Source organism: Pseudophryne corroboree, chromosome 5, assembly GCF_028390025.1.
Source record: "Pseudophryne corroboree isolate aPseCor3 chromosome 5, aPseCor3.hap2, whole genome shotgun sequence".
Lineage (NCBI taxonomy): Eukaryota > Metazoa > Chordata > Amphibia > Anura > Myobatrachidae > Pseudophryne > Pseudophryne corroboree.
This window is the reverse complement of record NC_086448.1, coordinates 557,032,697-557,053,310: the sequence shown is the minus strand read 5'-3', so window position 1 is coordinate 557,053,310 and position 20,614 is coordinate 557,032,697. Positions and strand designations below refer to the sequence as shown.

Here is a 20,614-nt window from a genome sequence, read left to right as displayed (position 1 = left end):
ATGCTGTAATGCGTATGCATTGCAGTATGGCTGGCACAGTTAGTGTGCCTGCAAATGAGTCATGTGCTCACTCATTCCTAGGCGGCACAGCATGACATATCATGCAGCTTGCCGTGATTCATATGCCTGTGCCACTGGTGTATCTATAATGGGTACAGTGTGTGCGGTGCACATGGGCCCCTGGCTCCAGAGGGGGCCCACACCGCACACACTGCACCCATTTCTTCTATACTTACCTTTCCGGAGTCCATCGCTGACTGTGTGTGGGCCCCCTCCTCTCCTGTAGCCATCACAGCCGCTGCTAGTGCACTGAGCACTAGAGACCCATTTTTCAGAGTCCTGTGCATGCGCTGTAGACTCTGGCACTGTGCCAGATTCTTAGTGCTGAGAGCGCTAACAGTGGCGGTGACGGCTACAGGAGAGGAGGGGGCCCACACACGGAGTCTGCACACCGGTCCACTCCTCTAAAAATGCAGCTGGCCTGTGCATATGCTTCATACTAATAACTAGCCTGGCTATATATGTACCTATTCAAGAAAGTGTTCATTTAGGCTGGGGCCACACATAGCAGCCAAGCAGGTCCCGCTGAACGGGACCCACTTGGTCGGGAAGGGGTTTTTGTGTGCACACAGATCCTGTTCTGCAGGATTCCACAGAACAGGATCTGGCCAGTGACACATGGGATTTCATAGAACACAGTGCGGCACAATGTGAAATGTATGTGTTCACACTGAAATCCCATCATCCTGCCATCCAGATCAACTGCAGCATGCAGCGGTTGGATCACACTTGCCTACCTGACCCTCTCCACGAGGGAGAAAATGCTCTGTTCCTGGACTTTCCTGGTAATGTATGATTGCCATCACCTGTGGTGAGCTAGTTAATTGGTAAGAAAGGTGTTTCACCACAGGTGATGGCAAACATACATTACCAGGAAAGTCCAGGAACAGAGCATTTTCTCCCTCATGGAGAGGGTCAGGTAGGCAAGTATGGGTTGGATCCGGCGGCAGCTGGACTGCCGCACATGTGTGGGTGCCTGCATAGGTGCCCATGTGCAGTCTCCTTGCGGCCAAGCGGGTTCCGCTACACGGGACCCACTTGGCCGCTATGTGTGGCCCCAGCCTTATGTGTGTGTTGCCTTTACTCTAAATCATACCTCCCAACATGACCCTCTCCAGGAGGGGCAGAATGCTCTGCTCCTGGACTTCCCTCTTAAGTTATAATTGCCATCACCTGTGCTGAAACACCTTTCTTATCCATTAACCTGTTCAACACAGGTGCCGGCGATCATGAATTAAGAGAAAATCCAGGAGCAGAGCATTGTGTCCCTCCTGGAGAGGGTCATGTTGGGAGGTCTGCTCTAAATTAATGTTTTTCCGCACCTGTGGTGAAATCAGTTTCCTAGGATGATCAATGCAGGTGATGCCCTTTATAATTAAAGATTGTACTTCAGGTCCAAAATATGTAATCCCTCCTGAAATGTGTGCTGCAGCCAGTTATGAAACAGTGCTTAACATTATCCACATCACTTAGAGAAAAAATATGTGACTGTATTTGGTCAATACACTTTCACTGAAATGTCAGTGTATTTACACATTTGTAACCCATAAAATGTACACAAAATCAGTTTATACTTCTTTTAAGGTGTGCTGTATTTTCAAATAACTAATTGCATGAGAACAGAATTTATAGTCAAAAATAATAATGTTAATGAATTCACATTAAAGCAGTGTTTACCTTTGTAAATGAAGCCAGAATTAGGCCTCAAACACAAATAACAATAACTGTTGTTGTTTCTAGCCATAGAAACAGCAATGAAACATAGGTATGTGTTAGGGGTGGTATTCATGTGACCGCCGGTCAGCTGACCGACAGTCACATGACCTCCTCCACCAGCCCGACGGGTCACTGTCCCGATGGTCGGCATGGCGACCAACAGGGACTATTTCCACTTGTGGGTGTCCACAACACCCATAGAGTGGAAATAGAAACCGTGGCGACCGCAGGTCACCACCAAGCCCGCAGCGTGGCGAGCGCAGCGAGCCCGCAAGGGGCTTGCTGCACTCACCCCTCCCTGCCGGGATCCCGGCGTCGGTATGCTGCCGGGATCCCGGCATCGGTAAGCTGACCGGCGGTCAGGAGACCGCCGGTCAGCCGTACTACACCCATGTGTTAGGGATCCGGTCTGGATCATGTGTTAAACTGACTATTTCAACCAAGAATGTTATTGCAGCATACACATATACTGTACATGACAAATACAAATTAGTACAAAAATATGTATTACATTTGCAAAACAGGCTAAAACAGTCTTAAATGCTTAATATCAGCATAATATAAAAAGCAATGCTTTGTAATCAGTAGCTTTTTGACAATGTTTTTTTGGTCAGTATAACAATTTTGTTATAAATATTTTGTTTTTAAAGAGTAGCAAAACAACATAATATGAACTGCTTTTGTTAAAGCATATGAATGAATGGTACAGAAGTATGGGGCAGATGTATTAAGCCTGGATAAGTGATAAAGCAGTGATAAGTGGAAGGTGATAACGCACCAGCCAATCATTACGGATTTGGAAAATAACAGTTAGAAGCTGATTGGCTTGCACTTATCACTGCTTTATCACTTCTCCAGGCTTAATACATCTGCCCCTATATTTGTAAACATAATAATGTAATTGTGTATGATATTTAAAAAAAAAATTATCAGCAAAATTTTTATCGTCTCCTTTTAAGTAAACGGCTAGAGAGGATGAGGAGCAGCAAGGACCAGCAGCATTACCTTTAGTAAAGACTCCACGCCTGGGTGGCATTGGTGCAGGTTAGGGGTTGGCACTATTACTGGCGGTAATTGATTCCTCAGGGAGGTAACTAACAATTTATTGTCCTAGTGAATGGAAATTTTCATTCATGTCCCTAAGAAGATTGTTTTAGTTTTCAAACAGACATATGGGTGGAAATGTAATAGGGTGTGAGAATCAGAAAGTGAGAGATTTTGCGTGAGTTTTCTTTTTTTTTTCTAAGCATCAATCATTTACTCAGCAAAATTAACCTGCTCTAAAAATCCCAGAAAACTCAAACAAAATCTCTCACTTTCTGATTCTCATACCCTATTACATTTCCCCCATGAAATTTTGTTAAAAGACCTTATTTGAAGTTTTTGTGCCCCTAAAAAATGGAGGTTTACTTCTAAGATTCTGGTCATAATACCAAAACTGTCTGACAAATTGGTGTTAAAATAGTGGACATTTTCATTCAGAGTCCAAACATTTTCATTTAACAGCATGACATTGGCATTCATTTATGTAACACTACTGTCATGTTTCTGCAAATTACGAAAGAGACAGCATCAGCACCTGATTGTCTTGTTGGCTCCTGTAAGTCTGGTCTGGGTGGCCTAGGAGTTTGGGGCCAATGTGTTGTGACAGCAAACAAATTTAAAGTGAATGTCCCATCCTCTTCTGTTTCAACAGGGTTAATTTTTGGGTACTGAAGCTCATTAATCTGTGGGTCTAAAGAAAAAGATGAGGTCATTATGAGAGAATTGAAGAAATACAAGGGTACCCACAGCAAAAGACCAATTGTAGTGTCTGGACCAAAAAACAAAGTTGACAAACAGCTAGAGCTACCCCAAAACACACACACACAAAAAAGTTTGGCAGTGTAATGTTGTATGCAGTGGATTTGTTTTGTAGTGTATAAGAAAACAGAATATAATATGATTGATTCATCATGCAAAAGACAGACACTTGTGTAGTTCAGCACCTCAAAGTTAGTAGATCCATTTCTCCTTATTTTATAATTATTTGCAGATTTTTGCCTAAGCTAAACTACTCCACTGTGCAACTTTAAAAATGTATTAATCGCTTTAGACATATAACTGTACTTTTGTAATATCAAAAGTGCTGAAAAACAGATTTGTCTGAACGAGAACATGCTAAAGGGGGTATGCAATTAGCTCCGATCATTTCGAAGCTATTCGTATTCGAATAGGGCCATTTTCATCCATTTTTAAAGCATTTTCACCAATGCCTTTTCACCTTTTTTTAAGTGAAATGGCATTGATGAAAAATGCTTCAAAATCAGCAAAAATGACCTGCGTTCGCCAATCCACGTGTTTTCTACCCCTGATGCATTTGCTGATGGAACAAAAACATAAACCTGACTTTTTCTTTTACAATAATAAAGATAATCTTTTCTTCTCCAAACCAACCAATTACAATATGGGCTACAAAAAAATGGCTGTGTCCATATATTTGGTAATGTGACTAATTGACATGTCCAGGCCAATTCAAAATACTGTACACTATTTGTAAAGCACCATGCAGAATTTGGGAAAAATACAGATTTCTAACAAGTAAAATTTGCTAACACACTGAGCAAATGAAACTAACATTACAAAAGTTAAAATAAGCACATTACTCACCCTGTTTCTGTGGGGCATCAGTGTCCTGCAAACAGTGGCTGTATGAAGTTCCATTGCAGTTCATAATCCCCCCAGAAGTGATTATGAACTGCAATGGAACTTCATACAGCCACTCCTGCTGGAAGAGGGAGCCAGTGCCACTCTGCATACTCAGTCTAGACTTGGCCATCTTACACTTCACACAATGGGGCAGATGTATTAACCTGGAGAAGGCATAAGGAAGTGATAAACCATTGATAAATGCAAGGTGATAAATGCACCGGCCAACAGCTCCAATATGTAAAATTAGCATTTATCACCTTGCACTTATCACTGGTTTATCACTTCCTTATGCCTTCTCCTGGTTAATACATCTGTACTAATGTTTTATGGCCACCTCCACAGTGTTCTTCAGTGTGCCGCAGCAGTTGACCTCCTCCATGATTTGGTGCCACAGAGAAGGCTTCCTCCATCTATTGGTCCTCGAGGAGTAGCGGCCATTGAGGTATTCATAATGGCACATGACTCCCTTGACCAGGGCCACATTCTCCTCATATGTAAAGTACACATTGCACCTACTGTACTCTTTGTCTTGCTCACAGACACCTCCTTCTCCTCCTCCTCATCATCATCATCATTCTCCTCACACTCTGTTTCAGATATAGGCTGCTGCATAGACACATCCTCCACATCCAACTCCATCTCTTCAGCCTTTCTCCTCCCACACTCCTTTTCCATCACAACAGAAAACACCTAATACCGATAAAGGAAATAATAAACCCCTCTAGCACCACCTGTCTCACACAAAAAACACATTCCCACACCACAAACACTCACAAATAATGACAAGATGAAACTTAGAATTACACAGGACAAAAATAATACACTTTAAAAATGAACAAGACAACACAAAAATACGAGACAACTTACAGTCCCAGGCACAAATCGCAAAATATACATACAACCAGTGGTGGGGTTTATCTAGGGGCTGCAGGACTGCAGCCCCCAGGTAAAATCCGCAACCCATCTCAACGTCAGTGAAGCAAGATGCAGTCCTTGAGACTGTACTAACTTCACTGTGGCTGGCAATGACTTCCTATTGGAAGTCCTACCTGCCAGTCACAGACACTACAGGCAGTCCCATTGGGAGGTGTTTCCTCCCTCTGTTACTGCCAGACTGGGCTGCAATAGCCAGAGAGCTAGCTTCCTGTAGGAAGCCAGCTCCTTACTCGTCAACCCAAGTCGGCTTCTATTGGCTGCAGCCGATGCAGTTCATAGAAGCCATGGTTTTGCGCATGCACAGTATAATGACCACTACTGTACATGAGCCGGGTCCTGGCATCTGTGAACTGCACATAGCACAGGTGCCGGGACCCAGGTGGCGAGACCTGGGCGGCACTGGGGATGAGGAGGGTCAGACCAACAGCATTGGAAGCAGCAGCCCTCCTCCTCCAAGAATGTAGGAGCCGACTCTGTATACAACTCTCCTTTCCAACAACTGTGCAACTACCTCAACCACACTCCACCACAAATGCTACAATGCACATGTTCCCAGCAGTTTGTGGGTGTTTTTATAACAATGTGATGATGTCACTGTAGCATGTGCATTTTCTGACCAATCAGTTTGGAGATTTTGTCGCTTTACAGTGACTGGTGATGCAAATTGAGGTGCAACTTGTGGTGCAAATTGAGGCGTGAGTTGGTTTGTGCTGGCGCGTGATTTCTGAGGCATTCTACTGTGATTTTACTTACGACTTATAGCGCATTCAAGTGCGACTTCTAAATCGACTTCCCATGCGAAAACAGCAAAATCAACACAAATCGACATACTATAAATTGCACACACCAAAATTTGACTACCTGCACCATTGAAAGAGATAACACAAGCCAAAATGCTTGTTAATAAATTTGAGATTTTGGTACCAGTGATATTGGGCGACTTATAGACTCTCCACCCTCTCAGTATCTAATAAACTGATTAATCAGGAGTTATAATCTGCCTAAACTGGCTACAACAGTACATGCTAAATGTCTCATATAATTAGCTCTCATTCCAGCACTAGTGGAAAATGCAAAAATCAAACCATCACAGCCAAGGTAATAGGGGAAAGGTCAAAGATGGACTGGGAAACAATTGTGAATGTCTCTTCCTGGGTCTGTTTGCCATTGCCATGTCTACCAATCATTATTAAATCTAATTACATTCAGTAAGCAGTAAGTAATCATTTTTCCAATCAGCAAAAAATGTATACTAATAATATTAATAGTAAGAGAATGGGTTCTATGGTCCCACTAGTTAAGCAAAATAAAAATGTAGTTATAGACACTATAAAGTCAAATCAGGCAAGCTTATTACTTTTTCAAACCACCCTTGTGCCCTCCCTTAGCTTTGCTACTTGCTTACCTCTGACACCTTTACACTTTTACTGCAAACTTATTTTATTCCCTTTATAATTATATATTCAAGCAACCTACTGACCCCTGATCCAACATTACTGTATGGCTGGATAATATAATCCACTAACCACTTTTTCCACATTGCACTAATATACAGCCTATGGAACTTAACTAAATGTACTGTTTTTTATACAAATTTTCAAATACATACAGCACTTCAAGTGAAACTGCATGTCTAGACCTGTTCTCAATAAAACAGAATGAAATGTACAGTACAATGCTGATTTTGCAACTTGGGAGCCATACAAACAGGGTAATGTATTATGAATCATTAGTAAAACTGCAATAAAAATACTGAAGAATAATTTTTTGACTTTTTTAGCAATAGTTTTGAATATCATAACAATAAAAAGGAGCCCGAATTAGCCCTGAAATTGTCCCAAATATAGAAGCAAACATGCATATGAACATGTATCTTCCATGGAAGACAAAATCATATACAGTACATAGCAAGTGGTCTGGTTAATTATTTGCATATTCATATTCATTGCTGTGGCCTTACATGTAAATGCCCCTATCTACTTCTCCAAGAGAAAGCCATCAGTAGTATAAAATATGCTAATCTGAAATCATGTGGGCAAGACAGTGTGTCAAAACTAACATTTCCACATGGTGCAAATGGACATACATCCAACTCTTATTTCAGTCACTTGCAGTCACTGGATGAGGTTCATAGGCAAATGCAGGATTTCAAGAGGGGTGTTTCTAAAGTTTCTGCCACACACCGGCACCCAGGACCCCATTACCAGGTACAGCACTATCTTATATTGCCCACAAGACTGTCCCTCGTTGCAGGTCTGGCATCCTCCTGTCCATGGGTGCCACCATGGGTCCTTCACTGCAGGTTTCCACTCCTCCAGTCCATGGGTGCCAACCTCTTGGAATGACATCACTTGGATGTCCAGCCAATCCTAGTGTAATACCCCAGATATTGAGTTATTATGACTGCCGCACATCATTGCACTTTTATCTGTCCAACAAACAAACCAATCAATCAATCAATCAATCAATCAACCAACCAACCAACCAACCAACCAACCAACCAACCAACCAACCAACCAACCAACCAACCAACCAATTCACTAGTAATGTATTGCTCCCAAACACTGCAAAATGGCAAAAATTGGTAAAATTCATTTGATTTAACAAATTTGTCTGAATGCCCATTTTTGTCTGTTCTCCAGCATTTGGGAGAAAATGGCTGATTGTCATTTGCTCCAATACATTACCAGAATTACGTTCCAATCGATGAATTGGTTGGATGATTGTACAGATAATTTTAAGGTGTATTGCCATCTGAAGTAATACGTAGCCAGAATGCATAGGGAGATTACTGTACCATCTTAATGACTTTCCTTTAAAGTTGGACTCCCTTAACTATTTAGGAAGGAAACAACAGAGAAAGCGCCTCCCTACCTGTGAATCTGGAGAATTAATTACTGATGCAGCTCTCACTAAAAAAGGGGGGAGATTGCCAACCACTACTTGTAGATAGAACAAACCAAAAGGAGAGAGAGAGAGAGAGAGTGCAAGAGTAATTATATATATTTATTCATCCATCAGATAAATGACATATACTTGACATAAATAAAATTATATAAAATTGAGCATTAGCATATCGTTAGGATATATCATTTGTGACATTCTGGTAAGAACAAAATTATAAATATCTCTAGGTAAAAAGAACAAAAATCATAGTCTTTTGCAGCTTGAATAAATACAGCACTTATTAGTGAAAGAAGTCCCACTGCTTGTTGGATACTAAGAAGATTCAGGTTCTAATAGGATCTAAAATTAACAGTCCTATTCCAAGTTGGGTTTCTTTGAAAAAACTTTAAACAGTTAAGGAATGATTTAATCAGGATGTTTTAAAAAACAGAGCTGTTAATAGTTTATTTTTATCAATTAGTAAAATACATAGTGAATGAACAGAAGAGAAATCTAAATTAGATCAATGGGGCAGATGTATTAACCTGGAGACGGCATAAGGAAGTGATAAACCAGTGATATGTGCAAGGTGATAAAGGCACCAGCCAATCAGCTCCATTATGAAAATTAACAGTTAGGATCTGATTGGCTGGTGCCTTTATCAACTTGCACATATCACTGGTTTATCACTTCCTTATGCCTTCTCCAGGTTAATACATCTGCCCCTATATTTGGTGTGACCACCCTTTGCCTTCAAAACAGCATCAATTCTTCTAGGTACACCTGTACACAGTTTTTGAAGGAACTCGGCATGGAGATTGTTCTAAATATCTTGGAGAACTAACCACAGATCTTCTGTGGATGTAAGCTTGCTCAAATCCTTCTGTCTCTTCATGTAATTCCAGACAGACTTGATGACATTGATATCAGGGCTTTGGTGGGGCAATAGAATCACTACGAGGACTTTAGCACATCTATGATCAGCTTCCCTGACATGCGGGGGGACACCCAGCACAGGGCTAGTCCGCCCCGCATGTCAGGCCCTACCCCATCATACAAGTACAAAAGCATCACACAGTGGCGATGCTTTTGTATTGTAGGAGTAACTCCCAGCCAGGGCAGCTCCTGGCAGGGAGCTACTCGTCGCTGGCTGGGTCGCAGCGGCTGCGTGTGATGTCACGCAGCTGCCATGGCCCACCCCTCCAATGGTCCAGGCATGCCAGCATTGTCCGGATTGTGACCCCTAAACGGCGGTCAAACGCCATGGCCCATTCCCTCCCGCCCAGCGACTGCCTCTGCCTGTCAGTCAGGCAGAGGTGATCGCAGGGGTAAGACAGCCGTCGGCTGTCTGCCATGCGCTGGTGCACTGAGGCGCCGGTGCATGCGCACTTCAGACCTGATCACTGCTGTGAAAACATGCACAGCAGCGATCAGGTCTGAATTAGCCCCTATGTCCACTGCAGGGGGGGGGGGGGGGGCAGATATAACATGTGCAGAGAGAGTTGCTGCGATCAACTCTTAATTATCCCCATTGTCCTGCTGCAGAATAAATTTGGATTAATTAGATGCCTCCCTGATGGTAATGCATAATGGATAAGTACCTTGCTGACACTGCATTAGTAGGACACACTGAAGGAGACGCTGAGCTCTGACACGTTGAAGGAGACGCTGATACACGGCCCGTGAACCGGAACCGGAAGTGACAACAGTGCGGGGGTCAGGCATGCGTATGAGCGCATGTGTGAGTGTGTGTGAGTGAGAGAAGCTGCCGGATCGGGCCAGAGGGGGTGCCGGATCGAGGGGTGCCGGATCGGGATAGAGGACAGAGGTATTGGGTGCTGGATTGCAGGATAGGGAGCCGGTCAGAGCGGAGCACAGCAAAGGGGGTCAGAGCAGAGCGCAGCAAGTCTAACAGCTGCTGCTGCCGCTCTCAGTGTAATAAGTGTAATAAGTAAAAAAAAAAGGACATCAAGGGCGTTTAATCTTGTGTGAATTAAGGGACAGAGTGTATTGTGTGACTGAGGGGCTGAGAATTGTGTGTGAGAGAGGGACAGAAAGTAGTGTGCGAATGAGGGTCTGAGATTACTGTGTGTGTGTGTGTGTGTGTGTGTGTGTGTTTGTGTGTGTGTGTGTGTGTGTGGGGTTGCAACTAGTGTGTGAGCAAGGGTGTGAGTTTTGAGAGTGTGTGAGGCACAGTTTTTGGTGTGTAGGGTGCCTGTTCTGTTTTGTTTCTGTGTTTTTGTGTGTGTACTAGAAATCTTCGGGGACGCTGCTGCATATTGTATTTCACCACAACCAGCCTGTGGGGTCAGAACCCTCTACTGAGCTGCACAAGGGGACTAGGAAGTCAGCTGCTGCAGTCATCAGAGGAGAAAGAAAGATAGATAAGTATAAGCCCAACTTAATTATTGTATAAGTAAGTGTTTTCTCCCATATTGTTTTGCTTCTTCTTTATTCTTTTTTTGCTTCTTTTCTGTTGAGAGTAACAGGGAGTTAGACCTTACAAACACTGTGGGTGGGACTGTGATTGGGGACCTCACTCAGTGCATGTCGTGCAAGATATACGCGCACCTGGAGCAACCGTCCCTCTGTGATTACATCTGCACGAGATGTGTGCGAACGGTTGCCCTGGAAGCCCAGGTAACGGACCTAGAGCAAACCGTTATGCGACTGAGGTAGATTCACAATCTCGAGCAAGAATTAGATAGAATGGTGCAGGAACTGTGGGAAGGGTCACTGGTAGAAGAGGAAAATCAGGTAGCCAGCTGGGTCACAGTTAGAAGGAAGAAAAAAAGGGGGCGGCTCGACATTTCCGGACTATCAAACCCGAATAAATTTGCATGACTGGATGAGGATTCGGAGGATGATAGTGAGGAAATTACAGTGCCGGAGGAGACTGTTCCATCTAGTAACCAGAGGAGCGGTCCCTCTGGCACAGTTGGGACAAAAGATAGTGAGGTACCTAGTCAGATTGTGGTGGTAGGGGATTCTATCATCAGGTATGCAGATAGGGCAATCTGCTACCAGGACCGTAATCGCCGTACAGTCTGTTGTCTTCCGGGTGCTCGGGTGCGGCACATCGTGGACCGGTTAGATAGATTGTTGGGAGGGGCTGGGAAAGACCCGGCGGTCTTGGTACATGTTGGCACCAATGACAAAGAGCAGAAGGTGGGATGTCCTTAAGAAAGACTATAGGGAATTAGGCAAGAAACTTAAGGCAAGGACATCTAAGGAATATTCTCTGAAATATTACCCGTGCCACGCACTAGTCCATGGAGGCAGAGGGAGATTAGGGAGGTAAATGTGTGGCTTAGAGACTGGTGCAGGAAAGAAGTGTTTGTGTTCCTGGAAATTGAAAGAGCAGCAGGAGTAGGTGACATAGTAGTGATGGGAGATTTTAACTATCCAGAGATAAACTGGAAAAACGATTCATGTGATACTGCTAGGGGTAATAAGTTTTAAACACACTTAATGATAACTACTTAGTTCAACTAATTGAGGAACCCACCAGGTACAATGCAATCTTAGACCTGATATTAACAAACAATGGGGAATTGGTATCAGATATTACAGTGGGGGAGCCCATAGGAAACAGCGACCACAATAAGGTCACATTCAATATAAGTTTTCATAAACAGTCCTATACTGGCTCAACTAGGACTCTAAACTTTAGCAAAGCCAACTCTGAAATGATGAGGGAAACTTTAAGGGATATTGATTGGGAAGGTTTGTTTCTAGGAAAAAATATTACAGGGAAATGGGATGTATTAAACTCACTACTAGCTAAAAACACTCTCAAATTTATTCCTACGAGCAGCAAAAAAAGGATTAAAAATAATAAACCGATGTGGCTTAATAAAAAAATAAAGGAACTTATGGGCAAGAATAGGCGAGCATTTAAAAAATACAAATCTGATGGGAATGCGGAATCATTTCTGCAATAAAAGGACTGTAACAAAATATGCAAAAAATAAATAAGAGCGGCTAAAGTAGAAACAGAAAAACTAGTAGCAAAGGAATGCAAATCAAATCCCCCAAAAAATCTTTAAATACATTAATAGCAAGAGATTAAAGAAGGAGAGTATAGGCCCTGTAAAAGACAAGTTGGGAGTCTTAATCAAAAATGATAATGACATAGCGGACATACTTAATGAGTTTTTTTCAACAGTATTTACTAGAGAGGACCCAATTCAGGGACTAACACACATTCTCAATAATGAGAATATCCCACTGATAGGTACTTAAGTGAGGAGGTAGTCTGTGACCGATTAAAACATTTAAAGATTAATAAGTCACTGGGGCACGATGGAATTCGCCCAAAGGTTCTAATGGAGCTTCACTCTGAACTTGCAAAATCGCTATTTTTGATCTTTAAGGATTCAGTTATATCAGGTATGGTTCCCAAAGACTGGCGTATAGCAGAAGTAGTGCCTATATTCAAAAAGGGAAGTACAGCTGAAACGGGTAACTATAGACCAGTTAGTCTTACATCTATAGTGGGGAAAGTACTGGAAGGTATTCTAAGGGATAGTATTCAGAAGTTCCTTGAAGCCAATAAAGTAATTAAAAGGAATCAACATGGATTTGTGAAGGACAGATCCTGTCAAACCAACTTACTTTTTATGAAACAGTAAGTGCAAACCTTAGATCAGGGTAAAGAGGTGGATGTAATCTTTTTAGACTTTGCCAAAGCTTTCGACACAGTACCACACTTGCGACTTATCTACAAGCTACAAGAAATAGGGCTAGGATGCACAATATGCACTTGGGTCAAGAATTGGTTAGATAATAGAGAGCAGCGCTTTGTGGTTAATGGATCTCTTTCAAATTGGACTGAAGTGTTAAGTGGTGTGCCACAGGGCTCGGTATTAGGACCGCTATTGTTCAACATTTTCATTAACGACCTAACAGAAGGTCTAGGGAGCATGGTGTCAATTTTTGCAGATGATACCAAATTGTGTACGGCTATAAATACGTAGGAGGATGCTGAGTCTCTTCAGAATGACTTAGTTAAATTAGAAGTATGGACAGCCAAATGGAGAATGTGCTTCAACACAGACAAGTGTAAGGTAATGCATTGTGGTAGCAAGAACAAAAATAACACCTACATACTGAATGGGGTAAAATTAGGGGATACTGTACTGGAAAAAGACTTAGGTGTTCTCATAGATAGCAAACTAAGCAGCAGTAACCAAAGTAGGATGGCAGCAAAGACGGCTAATAAGATATTAGCATGCATAAAATATGGAATTGAGGCAATTTTAGAGGGTGTTATACTCCCATTATATAAATCACTAGTGAGGCCACACCTTGAATACTGTGTACAATTCTGGGCACCGTACTACAAAAAGGATATCCTGGAGCTAGAAAATGTTCAGAGGAGGGTGACCAAACTAATTAAGGGCATGGAGACGATAGAATACAAGGAAAGGCTTGAAAGGCTAGGCATGTTTACATTGGAAAAGAGGAGACTAAGAGGGGACACGATCATCATCTACAAATATATAAGGGGACAATACACAGAGCTTGCGCAGGACCTGTTTTTGGCCAGATCAACACATAGGACTCATGGACACTCACTCAGGTTAGAGGTGAGGAGATTACGCACATTACGTCGTAAAGGCTTTTTCACGGTAAGGACAATACGTGTTTGGAATTCCCTGCCTGAGGGAGTAGTAATGATGGACTCTGTCAACACCTTTAAGAATGGTTTACATAAATTCCTAATGGATAAGGATATCCAGGGTTATGGTGCCTAGTCACGCACTATAGTTACTATAAAAAGGGATAAAATGCAACGGCTGACATCAGCATCAGTCAAATTTTAGACAAATCATCATGCATAGGAGACCACAAATAGGTTGAACTCGATGGACAATTGTCTTTCTCCAACCCTAGATACTATGTTACTATGTTACCTCATCCCACCCCCTGTGTCATATAAGAAATGTTTTAGTTATTATACGCAAGTGCAGCAACACAGTGTGCAAAGACATGCAGTGGTATGGGGGAGAGGGATGGGTGGTGTCAGCCCTAGTTAGAAGCACTGCAGTCACGAACATGCAGGAGACAGCCAAATGGTATCAGTTGCTTCAGTGCATTGCACCCCACAACACTGACTGGCACCACCCCTTCCCCGTAACGGCAGGGGTGTAGCAAGGGTGAAATGAGTGGAGCTTGAGCTCCAGGTGCCGCTGGGGACAGAAGGCGCCAGCTCTCTGTAACAGAACTGAGAGCCGGGATCTCAGGGTAGGAGGAGATAACTGGAATGGAGGGAAGGGGTGGCCACCACACTGCTTGCATGTTTCATGTCACTGATTTCAGTGCAGAGAATCCAGAGCAATGTAGTGCGGTGTGTTGTAAGGGAGGAGGGGAGGTTTGGAGACTTGTCAGAAGAACCTTCCTGGCTGTCAGGTATATGCATTCAGTGATATGAAACATGCAGGCAGTGTGGTGGCCACCCCTTCCCTTTTCTCAGTCATTTCCTTCTACCCACGGAGGCCCAGCCTGTCAATCACATAGAAGCTCCGCCCCTTCAGGCTAGAAAGAGGAGCTGCTCTGTTGCTGCCCTCTTGGTGGGAATTAATGTGTGTACAGTATATTGTGTGTATGTGTGTATGTCTGTGTATACTGTGTGTTTGTGTGTTTATGTGTATATGTTAGTGATGAGCGGGTTCGGTTTCTCGAACCCCCCCGAACTTCACCCATTTTACACGGGTCCGAGCCATACTCGGATTCTCCCGTATGGCTCGGTTAACCCGAGCGTGCCCGAACGTCATCATCCCGCTGTCGGATTCTCGCGAGATTCGGATTCTATATAAGCAGCCGCTAGTCGCCGCCATTTTCACTCGTGCATTGGAAATGTTAGGGAGAGGACGTGGCTGGTGTCCTCTCCGTTTATGTTGATGCATTGCAAATATTTTGTGCTTGCTTATTACTTAATTGTGGGGACTGGGGAGCAGCTGTATATAGGAGGAGTACAGTGCAGAGTTTTGCTGACAGTGACCACCAGTAATACGTTGTCTGCCTGAAAAACACTCAATGTCTGTACTCAGTGTGCTGCATATATCCGTGCTCACACTGCTTAATTGTGGGGACTGGGGAGCAGCTGTATTATATAGCAGGAGTACAGTGCAGAGTTTTGCTGACAGTGACCACCAGTATACGTTGTCTGCCTGAAAAACACTCCATATCTATCTATGCTCAGTGTGCTGCTTTATTGTGGGGACTGGGGACCACCAGTATAATATTATATAGGAGGAGTACAGTGCAGAGATTTGCTGACCAGTGACCACCAGTATATAATATATAGCATTACGGTACAGTAGGCCACTGCTGTACCTACCTCTGTGTCGTCATTAAGTATACTATCCATCTACATTCTATACCTGTGGTGCATTTCAGTTGTGCAGTTTGCTGACACAGTGACCACCAGTATACTATATATAGCAGTATGGTACGGAAGGCCACTGCTGTACCTACCTCTGTGTCGTCATTAAGTATACTATCCATCTACATTCTATACCTGTGGTGCATTTTAGTTGTGCGCAGTATATATAGTAGTAGGCCATTGCTATTGATACTGGCATATAATTCCACACATTAAAAAATGGAGAACAAAAATGTGGAGGTTAAAATAGGGAAAGATCAAGATCCACTTCCACCTCGTGTTGAAGCTGCTGCCACTAGTTATGGCCGAGACGATGAAATGCCATCAACGTCGTCTGCCAAGGCCGATGCCCAATGTCATAGTAGAGAGCATGTAAAATCCAAAAAACAAAAGTTCAGTAAAATTACCCAAAAATCAAAATTGAAAGCGTCTGATGAGAAGCGTAAACTTGCCAATATGCCATTTACGACACGGAGTGTCAAGGAACGGCTGAGGCCCTGGCCTATGTTCATGGCTAGTGGTTCAGATTCACATGAGGATGGAAGCACTCATCCTCTCGCTAGAAAAATGAAAAGACTTAAGCTGGCAAAAGCACAGCAAAGAACTGTGCGTTCTTCTAAATCACAAATCCCCAAGGAGAGTCCAATTGTGTCGGTTGCGATGCCTGACCTTCCCAACACTGGACGGGAAGAGCTTGCGCCTTCCACCATTTGCACGCCCCCTACAAGTGCTGGAAGGAGCACCCGCAGTCCAGTTCCTGATAGTCAAATTGAAGATGTCACTGTTGAAGTATACCAGGATGAGGATATGGGTGTTGCTGGCGCTGGGGAGGAAATTGACAAGGAGGATTCTGATGGTGAGGTGGTTTGTTTAAGTCAGGCACCCGGGGAGACACCTGTTGTCCGTGGGATGAATATGGCCATTGACATGCCTGGTCAAAATACAAAAAAAATCAGCTCTTCGGTGTGGAATTATTTCAACACAAATGCGGACAACAGGTGTCAAGCCGTGTGTTGCCTTTGTCAAGCTGTAATAAGTAGGGGTAAGGACGTTAACCACCTCGGAACATCCTCCCTTATACGTCACCTGCAGCGCATTCATCATAAGTCAGTGACAAGTTCAAAAACTTTGGGTGACAGCGGAAGCAGTCCACTGACCACTAAATCCCTTCCTCTTGTAACCAAGCTCCTGCAAACCACACCACCAACTCCCTCAGTATCAATTTCCTCCTTACCCAGGAAAGCCAATAGTCCTGCAGGCCATGTCACTGGCAAGTCTGACGAGTCCTCTCCTGCCTGGGATTTCTCCGATGCATCCTTGAGTGTAACGCCTACTGTTGCTGGCGCTGCTGTTGTAGCTGCTGGGAGTCGATCGTCATCCCAGAGGGGAAGTCGGAAGACCACTTGTACTACTTCCAGTAAGCAATTGACTGTCCAACAGTCCTTTGCGAGGAAGATGAAATATCACAGCAGTCATCCTGCTGCAAAGCAGATAACTCAGGCCTTGGCAGCCTGGGCGGTGAGAAACGTGGTTCCGGTATCCACCGTTAATTCAGAGGCAACTAGAGACTTGATTGAGGTACTGTGTCCCCGGTACCAAATACCATCTAGGTTCCATTTCTCTAGGCAGGCGATACCGAAAATGTACACAAACCTCAGAAAAAGAGTCACCAGTGTCCTAAAAAATGCAGTTGTACCCAATGTCCACTTAACCACGGACATGTGGACAAGTGGAGCAGGGCAGACTCAGGACTATATGACTGTGATAGCCCACTGGGTAGATATATTGCCTCCCGCAGCAAGAACAGCAGCGGCAGCACCAGTAGCAGCATCTCGCAAATGCCAACTCGTTCCTAGGCAGGCTACGCTTTGTATCACCACTTTCCAGAAGAGGCACACAGCTGAAAACCTCTTACGGAAACTGAGGAACATCATCGCAGAATGGCTTACCCCAATTGGACTCTCCTGGGGATTTGTGACATCGGACAACGCCAGCAATATTGTGCGTGCATTACATCTGGGCAAATTCCAGCACATCCCATGTTTTGCACATACATTGAATTTGGTGGTGCAGAATTATTTAAAAAACGACAGGGGCGTGCAAGAGATGCTGTCGGTGGCCCGAAGAATTGCGGGCCACTTTTGGCATTCAGCCACCGCATACAGAAGACTGGAGCACCACCAAACAATCCTGAACCTGAAGCAAGAGGTGGTAACTGTTATGCACACCAGTGCCAGCAGGAATGTACTGGTGTCTGAACGGTGAGGGATGCAAAACAAATGAACTCACAGACAGACTGGGGAATATGACATTACATACACAGAAGGTGATAGGGTAACAAAATAAACACAAAGTGAACAGAGAAGCCCAAAGGCTAAGAAACTGGGTGTCTCCCTAGTATTAGGAATGCTCAGATGGAAAGAAGCGAGATGTAGTGATTTAATACGTAGAGAACCCGAAATGCTGTTGCTAAGGGCAACAGCAAAACCCTAAAGGGTTACCAACGGGTGTGGCAGTAAACTCCTTGGTCAGAGATGGAATAATAGACACAAGGAGAGTCTCCACAATCCTAGTCCTCACTTGCAGTGCACTGGTTCAGCTTACTGCCACTAAACTGACACCTGAACACCTTGCACAGTGAGAAAGGATTTTGGCAGGCAAGTCTGAGAATACAACCGCAAACTTGCTAGGTTCACAGAGTAGCAAAAGAACCCCAGCAGGTTAAACGACTGACTCCAGTCTTACTGCTAGGTCTGGATTGGCAGAGTGTAATACCAAATCCCAAGGCCTATTTGCAGTAAGCAACAAACAAATACAAAGTTTACACAGTACTAGCTAGCTTTCAGGAACTGCCTAACCAACAAAGATTCAGCAGCATCTGCCTAACCTGAGAAGAGGGTTTATATAGCAGGTGCTGTCCACGCCCCACTCAGACCTCACAGACTGTGAGCACAAAAACCAGCACCGGATCCCCTGCCGTGCACAGAGCCTGTAACCACTGCACAGCAAAAGACCCGAACCGGAGGAGCAGCTACGCTCAGGTTACTCCGCTAGCACTTGTCTCCCAGTTGCCATGACGACGTGGCAGCACAGAGCAGGAGACCCTAACAGTACCCCCCCTCTGACGAGGGTCAAAGAACCCCTACCACCGGGTTTATCGGGGAACTGCGAGAAGAAAGAGCGTAACAGTCTGGGGGCATGAAGATCACAACTGAGCACCCACGACCGCTCCTCCGGGCCATACCCCTTCCAGTGCACCAAAAATGAGAGCCGACCCCGAACAATCTTGGAGTCAAGAATCCTTTCAACAACAAACTCCCTCTGGCCACGTATCAGAAGAGGGGAAGGTCTTCCACTGGAAGAAGGATTACTAATCGCCCGTTTTAAAAGGGAACAATGAAATGTTTTATTGATACCCAAAGAACGGGGTAGATCTAACTGAAATGCCACCGGATTGATAACCCTAGTGATCTTATAAGGACCGATGAACCGGGGGCCTAACTTATGAGATGGCTGTGACCCGACCCAACTGGAGACTGTGAAGGTCTGATAAATCCCTTAGCCAAGTTCTCCTTAATGTACTCTGCCATAGCCTGAGTCTCAGGACGTGACAGGGAGTACAACCTGCTCTTGGGAAGCTTAGCATTCGGCAACAAATCAATGGCACAGTCATAGGGGCGATGGGGAGGTAGTACCTCTGCAACTCTTTTGGAGAACACGTCCGCAAAATCTGCATAACATCCTGGCAATCCTGGCAAACTTAGCTGCGAAAGCCTGACTGGAAGGCTCAAGCAACTCCTGCAACAATCAGTACCCCAACTAAGAATCTCCCCAGAGACCCAGTCAAATTGAGGATTGTGGGCCCTTAACCAGGGTAACTCCAACACCAATGGGGCAAAAGTACAGACAGTCACATAAAAGGACAATTTTTCAGAGTGTGTGGCTCCAATAAACAAAGAAATCTGGCTAGTGCAAGAGGCAATTTTACCCTGGGATAATGGTTCCCCGTTTAACCCACAAATCTCAATTTCCGATGCCAAGGGTACTAAGGGAACAGAGTGTTTCAGGGCGAATTGGCGGTCAATAAAAACCCCGTCGGCCCCAGTGTCCACAAAGGCCTCAGTCTTGACAGTTTGACCGAGGATCTTCAAGGTCACCGGAATGATAAAAGTCTTCTTGGGAAATTCCGACTTCTGACCTGACAGGATATTTCCCATCACCCTCAGGCCCTGAAGTTTTCCGGCTTTTCTGGGCATGATACTACCACATGACCTTTATTCCCACAGTACAAACATAACCCCTGCTGTCTCCTCAGCGTCTTCTCACGCGAAGAGAGGCGGGTAGCCCCAATCTGCATAGACTCCTCGGAAAATTCCTCAGAGTCTGAGGTTCCCTTGGGAAAGAAGGAAACCTCGGTCTCCCTTTCAAGCCTGCGCTCTCTCAGCCGTCTATCCACCCGAATGGATAACTGCATGAGCTGATCCAAGCTATCAGGCAAGAGATATTGTACCAGTTGGTCTTTTAACTGGTTAAAAAGACCTCTTCGGTACTGGTGTCTCAGGGCTGGGTCATTCCACTGGGTATCATGGGCCAACCTCCGAAACTCCGTGCAATAAACCTCAACTGGCCTTCGCCCTTGCTTAAGGATCGAAATCTGAGCCTCGGCTGAGGCCGTCTTGTCAGGGTCATCATACAACATGCCCAGTGCCGTAAAAAAAGCATCAACACTTTTAAGCGACGGACAGTCAGGCTGCAACCCATATGCCCAGACCTGTGGGTCTCATTGTAGCAAGGAAATCACTATGCCCACCCGCTGAATCTCCGACCCAGAAGACTGAGGCCTAAGCTGGAAATATAGCTTGCAGCTCTCCTTGAAACAAAAAAACTGCGAGCGATCTCCAGAAAAACGATCCGGGAGATTTACTTTCGGCTCCT

General features: G+C 44.3%; 1 long non-coding RNA gene across 1 annotated transcript in view; it reads right to left on the bottom strand.

The window, feature by feature from the left end:
• LOC134929214 (uncharacterized) overlaps positions 1–20,614 on the bottom strand; it is a 190,321-nt gene that overhangs the window by 27,599 nt on the left and 142,108 nt on the right. The window contains exon 3 of the long non-coding RNA XR_010178387.1: positions 3,356–3,511. This is a non-coding gene — a long non-coding RNA (uncharacterized LOC134929214). The remainder of the gene's footprint in view (positions 1–3,355; positions 3,512–20,614) is intronic.